The 17,044-nt window shown below is 46.9% G+C and overlaps 1 protein-coding gene across 3 annotated transcripts in view; it reads right to left on the minus strand.

The window, feature by feature from the left end:
* Positions 1–17,044, minus strand: part of mllt6 (MLLT6, PHD finger containing) — a 128,119-nt gene that overhangs the window by 93,997 nt on the left and 17,078 nt on the right. The window lies entirely within an intron of this gene.

The raw sequence follows: 17,044 nt of genomic DNA on the forward strand, positions 1-17,044 counted from the left end.
TTGAGGGGGAATGAGAGATCAGCCATGACTTGGAGAACATGGGAGGTGGCATTATAACAGAAAATCCCCGTGATCGTACTGAATCGAATAATCGTATTCACCAAGCCCGAGCCACATCCACTCACCACAAAAATGAGCGGTGCTATTTTTACACAGCTCAAAGATCAATGCCAAAGCTATTTCTCCCTCACATGCTAGATTTTCAAGTCGACAAGGATGTCTTTAATGTAGTTGCTGCTGTTCGTGGGCTTTTGAAAGTCCCCTTCTGATGTGTCAGATGACATGAAGCAACTAAAAGTCAAAACACAACCAGATGAAAGCTTTCAAATACAAAATAATGGCGTAACAGGAGGGTCCACTGTTAGGCAAGTTCAGTTTGCTGCCAGCATTGCTGCAGGCTCGGCCTGCGATCCCCGAATCAATGGACAGTGCCAGATCAAAGGGCCCGTGCAAAAATAAATCCATACATGTACACGAGCAAAGAATAAAGTGCTGGAGGAACTCAGCAGGTCGGGCAGCATCTGGCTGAAGAAGAGTCCCAATCCGAAATATCATCAATCCATTCCTTCTACAGATGCTGCCTGACCTGACCCGCTGAGTTCCTCCAGCACTTTGTTTTTTCACCCTCAAGATTTCAGCATTTGCAATCTCTTGTGCCTCTGATGTACACACATTTATGCATGTACACATACACATATATAACATATAAACATTATATACATGTAAATATAACATATACATATATATATATATATAGTTTGTGTGTGTGTGTGTGTGTGTGTGTGTGTGTGTGTGTGTGTGTGTGTGTGTGTGTGTGTATATATATATATATATATATATACATACACACGTATATAATATATACATATATATATACACATACACATATATATACATACATATACATATACACATACATACATATTTATATACACACATTATATATATATATATATATATATATATAAAATATAGATCATATGCAGGCAGAGAAGATTAGTTTAATCAGGCATCATATTTGACAAGGATATCGTGGGCTGAGGGACCTGTTCCTATATTGTTCTATGATTCTAGTAAAGACAATGAATGCATGACCATGCACATGGTGCTGGGACAGCACAGTGGCGCAGTTACTGCCTGACAGCGCCACAGACCCGGGTTCGATCCTGACTAGGGGTGCTGTCTGCATGGAGTTTGCACGTTCTCCCTGTGACCACATGGGTTTTCTCTGGGTGCTCTGGTTTCCTTCCACATTCCAAAGACGTGTTAATTGCGTGTAGCGTGTAGTATACAGTAGAACTAGTGTGAACGGGTGATCATTGGTCGATGCGGACTCGGTGGGCCGAAGGGCCTGTTTCCACGCTGTATCTCTAAACTAAACTAATCGATGAGAACACTAACATCCTGAATGGGGATTGAGGGGGGGGGGGGAAGGGGGTGGTACAGTCCCCAACATTAGCAGCTCATTCCAAGAGCAAGCATAAAACTAAAATAAATCGAGACTAATTAATTCAGGCGGCACGGTGGCGCAGCGGTAGAGTTGCTGCCTCACAGCGCTTGCAGCGCCGGAGACCCGGGTTCGATCCTGACTACGGGTGCTGTCTGTGTGGAGTTTGTACGTTCTGTGAGATCTTCGGTTTCCTCCCACACTCCAAAGATGTACAGGTTTGTAGATTAAATGACTTGGGTTTGGATACTTGATACATACTTGGTGTAAGTGTAAATCGTCCCTAGTGTGTGTAGGCTTGTGTTAATGCACGGGATTCGCTGGTCGGTGGGCCGAAGGGCAAGTTTCCGCGCTGTATCTCTAAACTAAACTAAATTCTCTACCGCGACCGTCCGATTATCAATGAAACATCGGCAGGATATTCGGTGTAACAACAATCTGCAGGTTAATCACATAAACGGTATTAAACCAAAAAGAGGTACCATGAGCACAGCCCCTGTTGAAAGTTCACCACCGTGGTACATCACTGGTCAACGCGAGCAGAGAAACGACTAGATATCGCATCATTCGCAAGAACCACAATAAACATCAAAAGGTTGGATAAAACAGGCTCCATAACAAGCAATACCTCCACCAGATGGGAGTGAACCAGCCTATTCCGATCCAGGCCACAACGCGGAGGTGGATGTTATCCACGGGGGTTGGAGCTGACGGTGGGGAAATTGAACTTCTTGAATTAATAACGAGGATGAAAGAATGGATCGTATTCTCTGGGCGCTGGACAGATTGGTGTAGCATCACATTATCCATTACCTTGTGTTGCTGTTACACTGCACGTGCCATTTAAAGGTGAATGGTCCTCACAGAAATAGGCAGATTCACGTATAATCAATTAATAGTAGATACAGCACATACCCCTGCCCACCCCTCCCCGATCTTTGCACATCCCCAATCCTATTTCATGTTTCATGTACCTTGCGTTTTATGACCGTGGGCAGATCAATTTCTCTCTTGGGTTAAAGTTCTATCGTGTCGTATCCGATCTTAAATTGTCCAAATCTCCATATCTCCCGCAGAGTTACACAATAGCTACAGAAACAGGGATGGAGTGCTGAGGATTTATAAGGCACTGGTCAGACCGCATTTGGAGGATCGCAAGTAGCCGTGGTCCCCAGTATCTGAGTTGGGGAGGATCCGTGGTAAGTTCACGAGAATGACCCCAGGAATGTTCGGGTGGACGAGCATGTGACGGCACTGGGCCTGTGCTCGCTGGAGTTTAGAAGGATGAGGGGATGGGGGGGGGGGGGGGGGGGGGGGGGGGAACCTCATTGAAACTTAACAAATAGTGAAAGGCCTGGGCAGAGTGGATGCAGAGAGGATGTTTCCACTCGTGGGAGAGTCTAGGACTAGAGGCCACAGCCTCAGAATAAAAGGATGTGCTCTTTAGAAAGAGATGAGGATGAATTTCTTTAGTCAGAGGGTGGTGAATCTGTGGAATTCTTTGCCACAAACGGTGGCGGAGGCCGAGTCAGTAGATATTTTTAAGGTGGGGGTCGTCATTTCTTGATTAGTACGGGTGTTAAGGATTATGGGGAGAGGGCAGGAGAATGGGGTTGAGAGAGGGAGATAGCCATGATTGAATGGCGGAGTAGACTTGATGGGCCGAATGGCCTAATTCTGCTCCTAGGACTTATGAGCGTCCAGCAGCTAACTTGACCTGACTCCTTGAGGTCACTGAGTTGCAATTGAACAAAGTAGTGGAAAGTTGGCAAGATAGATGTGGTTCTTTGTTAACTTCCCCGACCAGATCCTAATTGTGGCTGTTTCTAAACTAGTCAGGAATAAAAACTCCTATGATACATGGAGTCTGGTTTTCTATCAAAGACCATATTAATAATAATAATAATACATTTTATTTATGGGCGCCTTTCAAGAGTCTCAAGGACACCTTACAAAAATTTAGCAAGTAGAGGAAAAACATGTAAGGGGAATTAAATAAATAGTAGAGACATGACTAGTACACAAATTAAAGACAGAATTCAATTCAAAACACAATATGAGGCAATTCAAGCACAGATGAAAAGGGAGGGGGACGTGGGGCTAAGGATAGGCAGAGGTGAAGAGATGGGTCTTGAGGCGGGACTGGAAGATGGTGAGGGACACAGAATTGCGGATCAGTTGGGGGAGGGAGTTCCAGAGCCTGGGAGCTGCCCTGGAGAAGGCTCTGTCCCCAAAACTGCGGAGGTTGGACTTGTGGATGGAGAGGAGACCGACTGATGTGGATCTGAGGGACCGTGAGGGTTGGTGGGGGGAGAGGAGGTCAGTGAGATATTCCACCTTAAACTCTAAGACCGATGGACCATGAGAAGAAAGGCTTCATCCATATGATTGGCAACGTTCATGACGACAGTTGCAATTGAATGTCCCAATTTCTGGGACTGGTCCAAAAAAATAAAAAATAAAATAAAATAAAATTCTACCATGTTTTTTTTTAAACATAATGTAACAAATCACATTTGGAACAGGAAACAAAACGAATCGCAGTGAACAAGCAACATCTTGCAAATATTAAACCAGAAACCCGAAAGGAAACCGGAGCCTCAAATGGCCTCTAATCGACCACAGGCCATTACTATTAACGGCAATTAGACTTGGACAAGATAATTCAACGCGAATTCACGTGCTCAGACGAATTACGAAGTGCACTTGAAAGAGAGAACCTTCTTCCAGGGGGGGGAAGAGATCTGGTAGCAACTTGAAACAGAAGCAAAAATGAAGCATTGACACAGTTGCCCATTAAAACACAAATGGTGAACACTGGTGGGAACTCCTGATACCGAATGTCTGTTTAGTCTTTCCCTTCGTAGAACGCTCTCCTGGGGCCAAAGACTAGAGTATGTGCGAGGAAAAACACTGACAACCGCAGGTGTTGCCAGGGGTTAGGGTGGTCTGAGGAGAGGGGGGGGGGGGAGGAGGGGGGGGGGTGTCACTATTGACCCTAAACCTTCTGTCGCTCTTTTATCCATGAGATATGCAACCACTGGATTGTTAACATGTGCGTGTTTCTTCAGTCATCTCCAATCTCCCTTATTTTCACAACAGTTTGCCACAGTCTGGCCTCCGTCTATCAATAGACAATAGACAATAGGTGCAGGAGTAGGCCATTCGGCCCTTCGAGCCAGCACCGCCATTCAATGTGATCATGGCTGATCATCCCCAATCAGTACCCCGTTCCTGCCTTCTCCTCATATCCCCTGACTCCGCTATTTTTTAAGAGCCCTATCTATCAATTCGATGTGCCCCAACTTTGAGGTTAATACAAGATTAACACAAACCCTTCTCTGTTTCTCTCATTCAGGGAGCTCAGTTTATCTTGCGAGTGGAGAAAATGAATCACTGAGGCCTTGGTTATAGGTTGTGTTAGACGCATGCCGACATTTCTTCTGCTGAATTCAAAAAGAGTCTCAAAGTTAAATCTTTTATCATGCTAAAAAAAAGGTCCCTCGAAACCTATCCTATCCATGTATCTATCCAAATGTTTCTCTAACGTTAAAATGGAACTGACGTCAACTACCTTCTGTGACAGCTCGTTCCACATATCTCCCACCCTTTATGCAACAAAGTTCTTGATTCCCCTACTCTGGGTAAAAGACTGTGCATTTAGCCTATCTATTCCAATCCTATATCTCTATAAGATCATCCCTCATCCTTCTGCGCTCCAAGGAATAAAGTCCGAGCTTGCTCAACCTCTCCCTATAGTTTAGGCCCTCGATTCCTGGCAACATTCTCGTAAATCCTCTCTGTTCTCTTTCCAGCTGAACAACATATTTCTTATAACAGGGAGATTGTTTAAAACTGAACACATGACTAAATGTGGCCTCAACAATGTCTTGTACAACTGTAACATGACCGTTGCAAGATTGTTAAGGGCTTGGACACACTAGAGGCAGGAAACATGCTCCCGAAGTTGGGGGAGTCCAGAACCAGGGGCCACAGTTTAAGAATAAGGAGTAAGCCATTTAGAACGGAGACGAGGAAACACTTTTAACTCACAGAGAGTGGTGAGTCTGTGGAATTGTCTGCCTCAGAGGGCGGTGGAGGCAGGTTCTCTGGATGCTTTCAAGAGAGAGGGCTCTTAAAAATAGCGTCGTCAGGGGATATGGGGAGGAGGCAGGAACGGGGTACTGATTGGGGATGATTAGCCATGATCACATTGAATGGCGGTGCTGGCTCGAAGGGCCGAATGGCCTACTCCTGCACCCATTGTCTATTGACCTCCCAACTTCTAAACTCGGTGCTTTGTGACTGATGAAGGTAAATGTGCCAAAAGCCTTCTTGACCACCCTACCTACCTGTGAAGCCACCTTCAAGGATCTATGTACCTGCACTCCTAGATCCCTCTGCTCCACAACACTCCTCAGAGCCCTGCCGTTTACTGCGTAAGTCCTGCCCTGGTTAGACTTCCCAAAATTCACCATCTTGCACATCTCTGTATTAAATTCCAACAACCATTCCTCGGCCCACCCGCCCAACCGATCAAGATCCTGCTGCAATATTTGCCAACCATTGATACTATCTACAATACCACCCACTTTAGAGTCATCTGCAAACTTACTAATCATGTTTTATACGTTCTCATCCAAATTATCGATAAAGTGGAAGATCAGACGTAGGTGGTGGTTCTGGCATCTGTGGTACGAGCCCACCTCAGCTCAGGACCGCAGAGATAAAGCCGTAAGCCATAGTCATCTCTGGTGCCAGCATTAACTCAGGATGCTAGACGGAGAGCCAGCAAAGAGCTCTCAATGACGATCGATATCCATAGTCAGTCTTCACACCTTCTCCCTCCACTGGGTCCCCTAGAAATTGATCCCCCCCCAAAAAACGGCCAGGCAAACAAGGTCAAAACGGCCCACTGCAAACCAACTGTAGAATTGAGGGTCTACATTCTGCCCGTTACGTAAATACACATCATAAGTGGTCACTCTGTTCGTTACACCAGTACCAGCTTTTTCAAGTTTAGTTTGGTTTATCCACGTGATAATTCACCCAGCAGAGTGCCATACAGTCATGGTCAGAGGCGTACAGCCCAGAAACAACCTGCCCATGCTAACCCAAATACCCATCCAAGCGAGTCCCATTTGGCTGATATCCCTCCAAACCTTTCTGATCCGTGAGCCTATGAACGAACGAATGAATAAGTTTATTGGCCAAGTATTCACATACAAGGAATTTGCCTTGGTGCTCCGCTCGCAAGTGGCAACATGACAGTTTAACCTGTATCTGTACACTGTGGGCGGTTTGATTGTAATCAATAGACAATAGACAATAGGTGCAGGAGTAGGCCATTCGGCCCTTCGAGCCAGCACCGCCATTCAATGTGATCATAGCTGATCATCCCCAATCAGTACCCCGTTCCTGCCTTCTCCCCATATCCCCTGACTCCGCTATTTTTAAGAGCCCTATCTAGCTCTCTCTTGAAAGCATCCAGAGAACCGGCCTCCACCGCCCTCTGAGGCAGAGAATTCCACAGACTCACCACTCTCTGTGAGAAAAAGTGTTTCCTCGTCTCCGTTCAAAATGGCTTACTCCTTATTCTTAAACTGTGTGTGGCCCCTGGTTCTGGAATCCCCCAACATCGGGAACATGTTTCCTGCCTCTAGCGTGTCCAAGCCCTTAACAATCTTATATGTTATCATGTGTAGTTCATATACGTTCATAAGTTATAGGAGCAGAATTAGGCCGTTTGGCCCATCTCGTCTACTCCGTCATTCAACCATGCCTGATCTATCTTTCCCTTTCAATCCCATTCTCCTGCCTCCTTGCCATTATCCCATCCGCTGATCTTTCAGCTGACTGGAGAGCATGCAACAGAAAAGCTTTTTACTATACCTCGGTCCACGTGATAATAAACTAAAATAAAGTATTATTCCTGGTTCAACCACTTGCTCTGGTAGCTTATTCCATATACGTACCACCCTCTGTGAAAAAAACATTGCCCCCGAGTATGCTATAAAACCTTTCTCATCTTATCTTAATAATAATAATAATACATTTTATTTGTATAGCGCTTTTCAAGGACTCAAAGTCGCTTTACATGGTGAGTCAAGAACAAAATAGAGCAGTAAGGGGAGATGCAAAGGGGAGGGGGACGTGGGACTAAGGGTATGCAGAGGTGAAGAGATGGGTCTTGAGGCGGGACTGGAAGATGGTGAGGGACTCAGAAGTTCGGATCAATTGTGGGAGGGAGTTCCAGAGCCTGGGAGCTGCCCTGGAGAAGGCTCTGTCTCCAAAAGTGCAGAGGTTGGATTTCAGAATGGAGAGGAGACCGGCTGAAATGGATCTGAGGGACCGTGAGGGTTGGTAGGGGGAGAGGAGGTCAGTGAGATAAGGGGGGGGCAAGTGGTTGAGGGCTTTGTAGGTGAGGACCAGGATTTTGTAGATGATCCGGTGGGAAATGGGAAGCCAGTGAAGTTCTTTGAGGACTGGGGTGATGTGGTGCCAGGATTTGGTGTGGGTAATGAGTCGGGCGGCTGCGTTCTGGACCAGCTGGAGTCGGTTGATGTTGCTGGAATTAATGCCAAAGAGAAGAGAGTTACAGTAGTCCAGTCGGGAGGAGATGAAGGCATGGATGAGTCTTTCAGCAGCAGGGGGTGTGAGAGAGGGTCTGATTTTGGCAATGTTGCGGAGGTGAAAAAATGATGTTTTGACAACATGGCGGATGTGAGGCTCAAGGGAGAGGGTTGAGTCAAAGATCACGCCAAGGTTGCGGGCCTGAGGAGATGGGGAGACAGTGGTGCCGTCAATAGTGAGAGTGGGGTTGTTAATTTTGGTAAGTGTTGATTTGGAGCCAATGAGGAGAAATTCTGTTCTTAAATTCTTAAACCTGTGCCCTCTCATTCTTGATTCCACAACGCTCCGTGCGTTCACCATGTCTGTGCCCCATGTGATTTGGCTACGGTTCTATCACATTAATCTGGTCTCTAACATGTCTAATGAATCATAGAGTGATACAGCGTGGAAACAGGCCCTTCGGCCCAACTTGCCCACACCGGCCAACATGTCCCAGCTACACCAGTCCCACCTGCCCCATATCCCTCCAAACCTCACCTATCCAGGAACAGCTTCTTCCCTGTTGCTGTTACACAACTTAACTCTGCACCTTGGTGATTGCCAGTCACCCCCCACCCCCCCGGACACTCCTTCCCCCAGAAAAATTGCACTACTAATACTGTATGTACATATATATATTTATTGCTCATATTCTATGTCGCTCTTCTGGGTGAGATGCTAACTGCATTTTGTTGTCTCTGTACTGTAGACTGCACAATGACACCAAAGATTGAATCTGAATCTGAATCCATGTACCTGTCTAAATGTTTCTTAACCTTTGCGATAGTCCCTGCCCCAACTATCTCCTTTGGCAGCTTGTTCCATACACCCACCACCCTTTGTGTGGAAAGGTTACCCCTCAGATTCCTATTAAATCTTTTCCCCTTCACCTTTAACACAAGTCCTCAGGACCTTGATTCCCCTACTCTGGGCAAGAGACTCTGTGCATCCACCCGACCTATTCCTCTCATGATTCTGTGACAACTATATACGATCACCCCTCATCCTCCTGCGCGCCAAGGAATAGAGTCCCAGCCGACTCAACCTCTCCCTGCTGCTCGGTCCCTCGAGCCCGGGCAACATCCTCGAGTGCTCTCGCCCGGGTTGGGGGATTACGGGAACCAAAACGCCAGCTGAGCCCTCGGACCCAGGGCACGCAGAACACTCAGAGACGCCACCTTTCACGCCGGGCACGGGAGCTAGACGCTGGTCCCACAGAGGAGGTGAACCCTGAAATGGTAGGCAGACACAAAATGCTGGAGTAACTCAGTGGGTCAGGCAGCACTTCTGTAGAGAAGGTATAGGTGATGTTTCAGGGCCTAATTCTGCTCCATATCACTTATGAATGTATGAAAGTTAAAGGGGACAAAGAAGTGCGTTATTAAAGGTGCAATCTCCGGGCTGGTGGGTTGTGAAGCATTGCTGTGCTTGCTGGCTGTAGTTACGCTAAACTCCCTTGTGTATGTGCTGCAGGCTTCCAGCACCTCCAGCCATCTGGCAGTCTGTACAAGGCAAATAGGAAATGGTTTGGCATTATGGAATTCAAAGATAATAAATGGGCCCAGATACAAGCTTCAAGACAATAAACAGGTTGCACTACAGATGGTGGGGAATGTCAGCTCCGAGTCTCCAGGGAGACACATCCACCAGCTAGATACTTTGAAACATACCCCCATTTATATTCTCAAGTGACTTTCCTGCAACTCCCATTCAGGCAATTCCTCCAAATAGTGTCAGCATTTGTCATCCTGCCTGGCGATAAGCAAGCACTTGCCCGAGAGAGGGGAGGGGGAGGAGAAGCAGGGGGGGGGGGGGGGGGGGAGGGGAGAAGGAGAGAGGGAAAGGGGGATGGAGGGAGAGGGGAGGGGGAGACAGAGAGAGCGGGGAGGGGGAGGGAGAGAGGGAGGGAAAGGGGAGGGGAGGGAGAGGGGGGAGAGAGGGGAGGGGGGGAGAGAGTGTGGAGGGGGAGAGAGATGGAGGGAAAGGGAGAAGGAGAGAGGGGAGGGAGAGGGAGGGAAAGGGGAGAGAGAGGGAAGGAAGGAGAGAGAAAGGAGAGGGGGGAGGGGGAGGGGGAGGAGGGAGAGATGGGAGGGGGAGGAGGGAGTGAGCGGAGGGGGGGGGAGAGAGGAAAGGGGAAGGAAAGAGAGGGGAGGAGAGAGGGGAGAAGGAGAGAGGGAAAGGAGTATAGAGAAGGGAGGAGATGATGTTGAGTCCTTGCTGGGGACAGCACAGTGAGTGGCACATGGATAAGTTGCTGTTTTACATCACCAGAGATCTGGGTTCGATCCTGACTATGGGCGTTGCCTGCCTGGAGTCTCTACACTCTCCTGTGACAGTGTCGGTTTCCTCCCACACTCCAAAGACGTGCAGGTTTGTAGATTAATTGGCTTCGGTAAAATCGTAATTTGTCCCTAGTTTTTTTAAAGTTTATTGTCCAATGGAAATATTGTATGTTGCGTGCTAACCAGTCAGCGGCAAGAATATACATGTTCACAATCGACAGAGACATGATACAGATCCATGATAAAGGGAATAACGTCTAATGCAAGATAAAGTCCAGTAAAATATGATTAAAGATCGTCTGAGGGTCTCCGATGAGGCAGAGAGCAGTGCAGGGCCAGTCTCTAGTTGCTGATTGGATGGCTCAGTTGCCTGATAACAATATGTAGGATAGTGCTAGTATATAGGGTCGCCACGGACTCTGCGGGCCGAAGGGCCTGTTTCTCTAAAATCTAAAGTACACTCCATTGAATCAGGCAAACAGATATCCAATTCAGTGTATCACTTTTACTGTAGTTTGAAGATATGGCGCTGAAACAGGCCCTTCGGCCCACCGGGTCCTCGCCGACCAGCAATCCCCATGCACCTTTGGAGTCAAGTTCAAGAAAGAACTGCAGATGCTGGAAAATCGAAGGTTGACAAAATTGCTGGAGAAACTCAGCGGGTACAGCAGCATCTATGGAGCGAAGGAAATAGGCAACGTTTCGGGACCGAAACGTTGCCGATTTCCTTCGCTCCATAGATGCTGCCGTACCCGCTGAGTTTCTCCAGAAATGTCTGTCTACGTTTGGAGCCGGGTTTCCTGAATCAAGCTTGTGCTTCGACCTCAGTTCCCTCCATGTTGCCCTACAGGGATACATGCAGAAGATGGTTGGACAAAAATATGGTCCACAACTGGGACCCACACCCTCACCCCAATCCGTGCAGACGTTACGCATACAGGACATTTGCCCGTTACTCACAGGGGAATTGATTCATTCCCACGCACCATTTTTCACTTGCAAGCGACTGCAGTTGCCTTTGCGGTTGCAGCTCCTAGACTGTGGAACAGCATCCCTCTTCCCATCAGAACTGCTCCCTCCATCGACACCTTTAAGTCTCTCGCTAGAATTTAGAAGATTGAGGGGGGATCTTATAGAAACTTACAACATTCTTAAGGGGTTGGACAGGCTAGATGCAGGAAGATTGTTCCCGATGTTGGGGAAGTCCAGGACAAGGGCTCACAGTTTAAGGATAAGGGGGAAGTCTTTTAGGACCGAGATGAGGAAAACATTTTTCACACAGAGAGTGGTGAGTCTCTGGAATTCTCTGGCACAGAAGGTAGTTGGGGCCAGTTCATTGGCTATATTTAAGAGGGAGTTAGATGTGGCCCTTGTGGTTAAAGGGATCAGGGGGTATGGAGAGAAGGCAGGTACAGGATACTGAGTTGGATGATCAGCCATGATCATATTGAATGGCGGTGCAAGCTCGAAGGGCCGAATGGCCTACTCCTGCACCTATTTTCTATGGTTCTATGTTTCTAAGTCGAGACTCAAAACTCATCTTTAATCTCAAGCCTTTCTTGACGTCCTCTGAGGGAGGGCTATACGCATGTAGTGATGTATGTACGTAATCTACGAACCACTGTTGTATGACGTTAGTACTTCCACCAATGTAAAGCACTTTGGTCAACGAGAGTTGTTTTTTAAATGTGCTGTAGAAATAAAAGTGACTTGACTTGAACAATATCTTGGACTCTGAGACCATTCACAACTGGGAGGGTCCGGGAGCCCACCCGAAGGCTCGTCGGTCGGCATCACCGCCAGGGGGCTGGAGACGTTCGGAGGGTGAACCGGGGCAACGCCTCCAACTGCAGGAGGCGCCACTGGGACACAAAGATGGCCGTGCCAGGAGAGGAGAGGGACGTGGGTTCGCGGGAACTGCTCCAGTAAATCGGGCGCGCGGGCTGACTGGACTTTAGACTTTGAATAATGGCGCCAAACATGGCGCCCGCACGGATGATTTTTTTAAATTTTTAATTTAAAAAAATTTATTAGAAGTACAGTAAGTTGCGGTAGTACAAGCCACATATATAACCATATAACAATTACAGCACGGAAACAGGCCAACTCGGCCCTTCTAGTCCGTGCCGAACACCTATTCTCCCCTAGTCCCATCTACCTGCGCTCAGACCATAACCCTCCATTCCTTTCCCGTCCATACACCTATCCAATTTATTTTTAAATGATAAAATCGAACCTGCCTCCACCACTTCCACTGGAAGCTCATTCCACACCGCTACCACTCTCTGAGTAAAGAAGTTCCCCCTCATGTTACCCCTAAACTTCTGTCCCTTAATTCTCAAGTCATGTCCTCCTGTTTGAATCTTGTTACCCCTTCGTTTTTTAAGCTTTAAGGAAAGATAGAAATAAGGAAAGTAAAGAAAGTGAGAGAGAGTCGTGTTGATCAAAAAGAAAAACCCATCAAACAAAGAATTAAGGAAAAAAGTTTAGATATAGGCCACAGAAAAGAAAGAAAAAGAATCACAAGCACTATTATGAAAACTGTGCAAAAAGGGATATACCAACTTCGTATTTTTCATCCCCCCCTTACCAGATCCTGACACCATTTCTTTTTTAAAGTACTGTTGCACCTTATACTTGTAGTAAGTTGATAAATTCAGACCACGTCTTTTGGAAGTGGTCTGATTTGCCTGCAAGGAGGAGTCTCATATCTTCCAGGTGTAATGTTTCAAACATACTTGAAATCCACATATTTATTGTTGGTATAGGAGCGTTTTTCCAGAATTTAAGGATGGTTTATGCAAAATGAATTTCACTGTGTGGCGTTGCAGGTGTGACGAGGAGGGGCGAGACATGTATCGTCTCGCACCTCCTCTCTTCCAGCTTTCGTTCTCGCTCGCACAATCTGAGGGGTCCCGCCCCAGAACGTTACCCATCCACATTCTCCAGAGGAGCTGCCTGACTTTGTAATTCGTAATTTGTTTATTTTTAAACAGGGGCAGTGAAACTTAATGAACATTTGCAAGTAAATATGCAAGATTATAGCCAGAGGCTAATTGACCATCTTTCCCTTACAGTCATACAAAAAATAAAATTTAAATAAAATAAAAACACAGAACAGGATAGTCCACCAACCAAACATCCACACAGAGGCACCAAAGTTCCCCACTGTGAGGGAAGGCAGCAAAGTCCAGTCAACCTCCTCACTGGTGTTCCCCAATGTTCACCCGTGGATGGGTGAATGGGACGTGCTGAGTTACTCCAGCACTTGGTTCACAGACACAAGGTGCTGGACTTGAAAAGGATGGGTGACGTTTCGGGTCGGGACCATTCTTCACACTTTGTCAGGGAGAGGGAGAGAACTTCTTCAAAGTAATTATCACCAAGTAAAAGTAAATTAAGTTTAGAAACATAGCCACATAGAAAATAGGTGCAGGGGTAGGCCATTCGGCCCTTCGAGCCTGCACCGCCATTCAATATGATCATATAACCATATATAATATAACCATATAACAATTACAGCACGGAAACAGGCCATCTCGACCCTTCTAGTCCGTGCCGAACACGTATTCTCCCCTAGTCCCATCTACCCTTGCTCAGACTATAACCCTCCATTCCTTTCCCGTCCATATAACTATCCAATTTATTTTTAAATGATAAAAACGAACCTGCCTCCACCACCTTCACTGGAAGCTCATTCCACACAGCCACCACTCTCTGAGTAAAGAAGTTCCCCCTCATGTTACCCCTAAACTTCTGTCCCTTAATTCTCAAGTCATGTCCCCTTGTTTGAATCTTCCCTACTCTCAGTGGGAAAAGCTTATCCACGTCAACTCTGTCTATCCCTCTCATCATTTTAAAAACCTCTATCAAGTCCCCCCTTAACCTTCTGCGCTCCAAAGAATAAAGCCCTAATGATCATGGCTGATCATCCAACTCAGTATCCTGTACCTGCCTTCTCTCCATACCCCCTGATCCCTTTAGCCACAAGGGCCACATCTAACTCCCTCTTAAATATAGCCAATGAACTGGCCTCAACTACCTTCTGTGGCAGAGAGTTCCAGAGATTCACCACTCTCTGTGTGAAAAATGTTTTTCTCATCTCGGTCCTAAAGGATTTCCCCCTTATCCTTAAACTGTGACCCTTTGTCCTGGACTTCCCCAACATCGGGAACAATCTTCCTGCATCTAGCCTGTCCAACCACTTAAGAATGTTGTAAGTTTCTATAAGATTCCCCCTCAATCTTCTAAATTCAAGCGAGTACAAGCCGAGTCTATCCAGTCTTTCTTCATATGAAAGTCCTGACATCCCAGGAATCAGTCTGGTGAACCTTCTCTGTACTTGGTCGTTTAGCTTGGATGTCGAGATACGGCATTCACACGGGCCCTTCGGTCCACCGGGTCCACGCCAATCATCGAACGCCCGTTCATGCCAATTCTCTGTTATCTCACCTTCTCATCCACTCCCGACACACTGGGGGGGGGGGGGGCAATTTACAGAGGGCTAGTTAAGCTACAAGCCCACACGTCTTTGGGATGCGGGAGGAAACGGGAGCATCGGGAGGAAACGCATGCAGCCGCTGGGAGAACGTGCAACCTCCACACCAACAGCACCCAAGGTCAGGATCGAACCTGGGTCTTTGGCACTATGATACAGCTGCGCCACTTCCGTATCCTCTTCAACCTCACAATTCTTCATCATCTCTGCACCTATTCTGTCTTCCCATCCCTTCCCCACATTCCTTGCCGCCCGCCCTCCCCCTTCCCTTACAAGTCGTGCCTCGGACAAAACTCCACACCACGCTCTTCCCTCTTTTCAAACCTCTGCCTCTCACTCCTCCTTAAGATGCTTTTGTTTTGAAATTAAGGTATTAAGTCATAGAGCTGCCTCCCAACTTTCCCCAACCGACCAACACGCACCATCTACACTCGTCCCACCTGCCTGTATTTCGCCCATATCCCTCTAAACCTGTCCTATCCATGTACCCGTCTAAATGTTTCTTAAACTTTGCAACAGTCCCAGCCTCAACTACTTCGACTGGCACAGTTTCATACACCCACCACCCTCAACGTGGAAAAGTTGTATAGGGTCTTGGTGAGACCACACCTGGAGTATTGTGTAAAGTTTTGGTCTCCAAATCTGAGGAAAGACATTCTTGCCATAGAGGGAGTACAGAGAAGGTTCACCAGACTGATTCCTGGGATGTCAGGACTTTCATATGAAGAAAGACTGGATAGACTCGGCTTGTACTCGCTGGAACTTAGAAGATTGAGGGGGGATCTTATAGAAACGTACAAAATTCTTAAGGGGTTGGACAGGCTAGATGCAGGAAGATTGTTCCCGATGTTGGGGAAGTCCAGGACAAGGGGGTCACAGTTTAAGGATAAGGGGGAAATCTTTTAGGACCGAGATGAGAAAAACATTTTTCACACAGAGTGGTGAATCTGTGGAATTCTCTGCCACAGAAGGTAGTTGAGGCCAGTTCATCGGCTATATTTAAGAGGGAGTTAGATGTGGCCCTTGTGGCTAAAGGGATCAGGGGGTATGGAGAGAAGGCAGGTACAGGATACTGAGTTGGATGATCAGCCATGATCATATTGAATGGCGGTGCAGGCTCGAAGGGCCAAATGGCCTACTCCTGCACCTATTTTCTATGTTTCTATATTTCTATGTTTCCTATTAAATCTTTCCAGCTTAAATCTATGTCCTTTGGTTCTTAATTCCCCTCCTCTGGAGAAGACAGGTGTGTTTAATTTAGCTTAGTTTAATGAAACACCGTTGAAACAAGGTCTTTGACCCACCGAGTCCGCACCGACCAGCGATGCCCACACACGAACTAATACAACCCTACACACACACACACACACACACACTAGGGACAATTTTACATTCACACCATTAAGCCAATAAACCTACAAACCTGTAAATCTTTGGAGTGTGGGAGGAAACCGAAGATCTCGGAGAAAACCCACGCAGGTCACGGGGAGAACGTACAAACTATGTACAGACAGCGCCCGTAGTCAGGATCGAACCTGGGACTCTGGCGCTGTAAAGCAGTCACCCGATCTATTCTTCTCGCGATCTTGTACACCTCTATTAGATCGCCCCTCACCCTCCTGCGCTCCAGGGAATAGAATCTCGTTCACAATGCCCGGTTCTGTCACCAAACCAAGGCCACGGTTGCCAAGATCAAAGTCCTTTCATGTACTGTTTGTAGATCAAACAGTATTGCTGCTTTGAGCCGTGTCTGGTTTTGCTGCCGATGACCTGATCCATAATCCATAATCCATAATTGAAGAAGGGTTTCGGCCCGAAACGTCGCCTATTTCCTTCGCTCCATAGATGCTGCTGCACCCGCTGAGTTTCTCCAGCATTTTTGTGTACCTTCGATCTTCCAGCATCTGCAGTTCCTTCTTGAACACATCCATAATCCACGTCAGGTTTTCCACATGCGGGCAGCCGTTCAACTTACGATTCGGAGACTACACTACTCATTTCAATGGCCTCTGTATGTATTCTGATTAAAGTACTTGTTCTGATATATAATGACTCTGTATCATTAGTACATTGCACATGGTGTCAGAGTTTTATCTAAACATTGTGAGGTTTCTCCAATAGACCAGAGCTCCCGAAAAATTAAGGACTCACGTACACACACGATAGGTCATTTCTACCAGGCAGCTTATGAGGACAATGAAACAC

Source organism: Amblyraja radiata, chromosome 16 (genome assembly GCF_010909765.2).
Source record: "Amblyraja radiata isolate CabotCenter1 chromosome 16, sAmbRad1.1.pri, whole genome shotgun sequence".
In the NCBI taxonomy this organism is placed as follows: Eukaryota; Metazoa; Chordata; class Chondrichthyes; order Rajiformes; family Rajidae; genus Amblyraja; species Amblyraja radiata.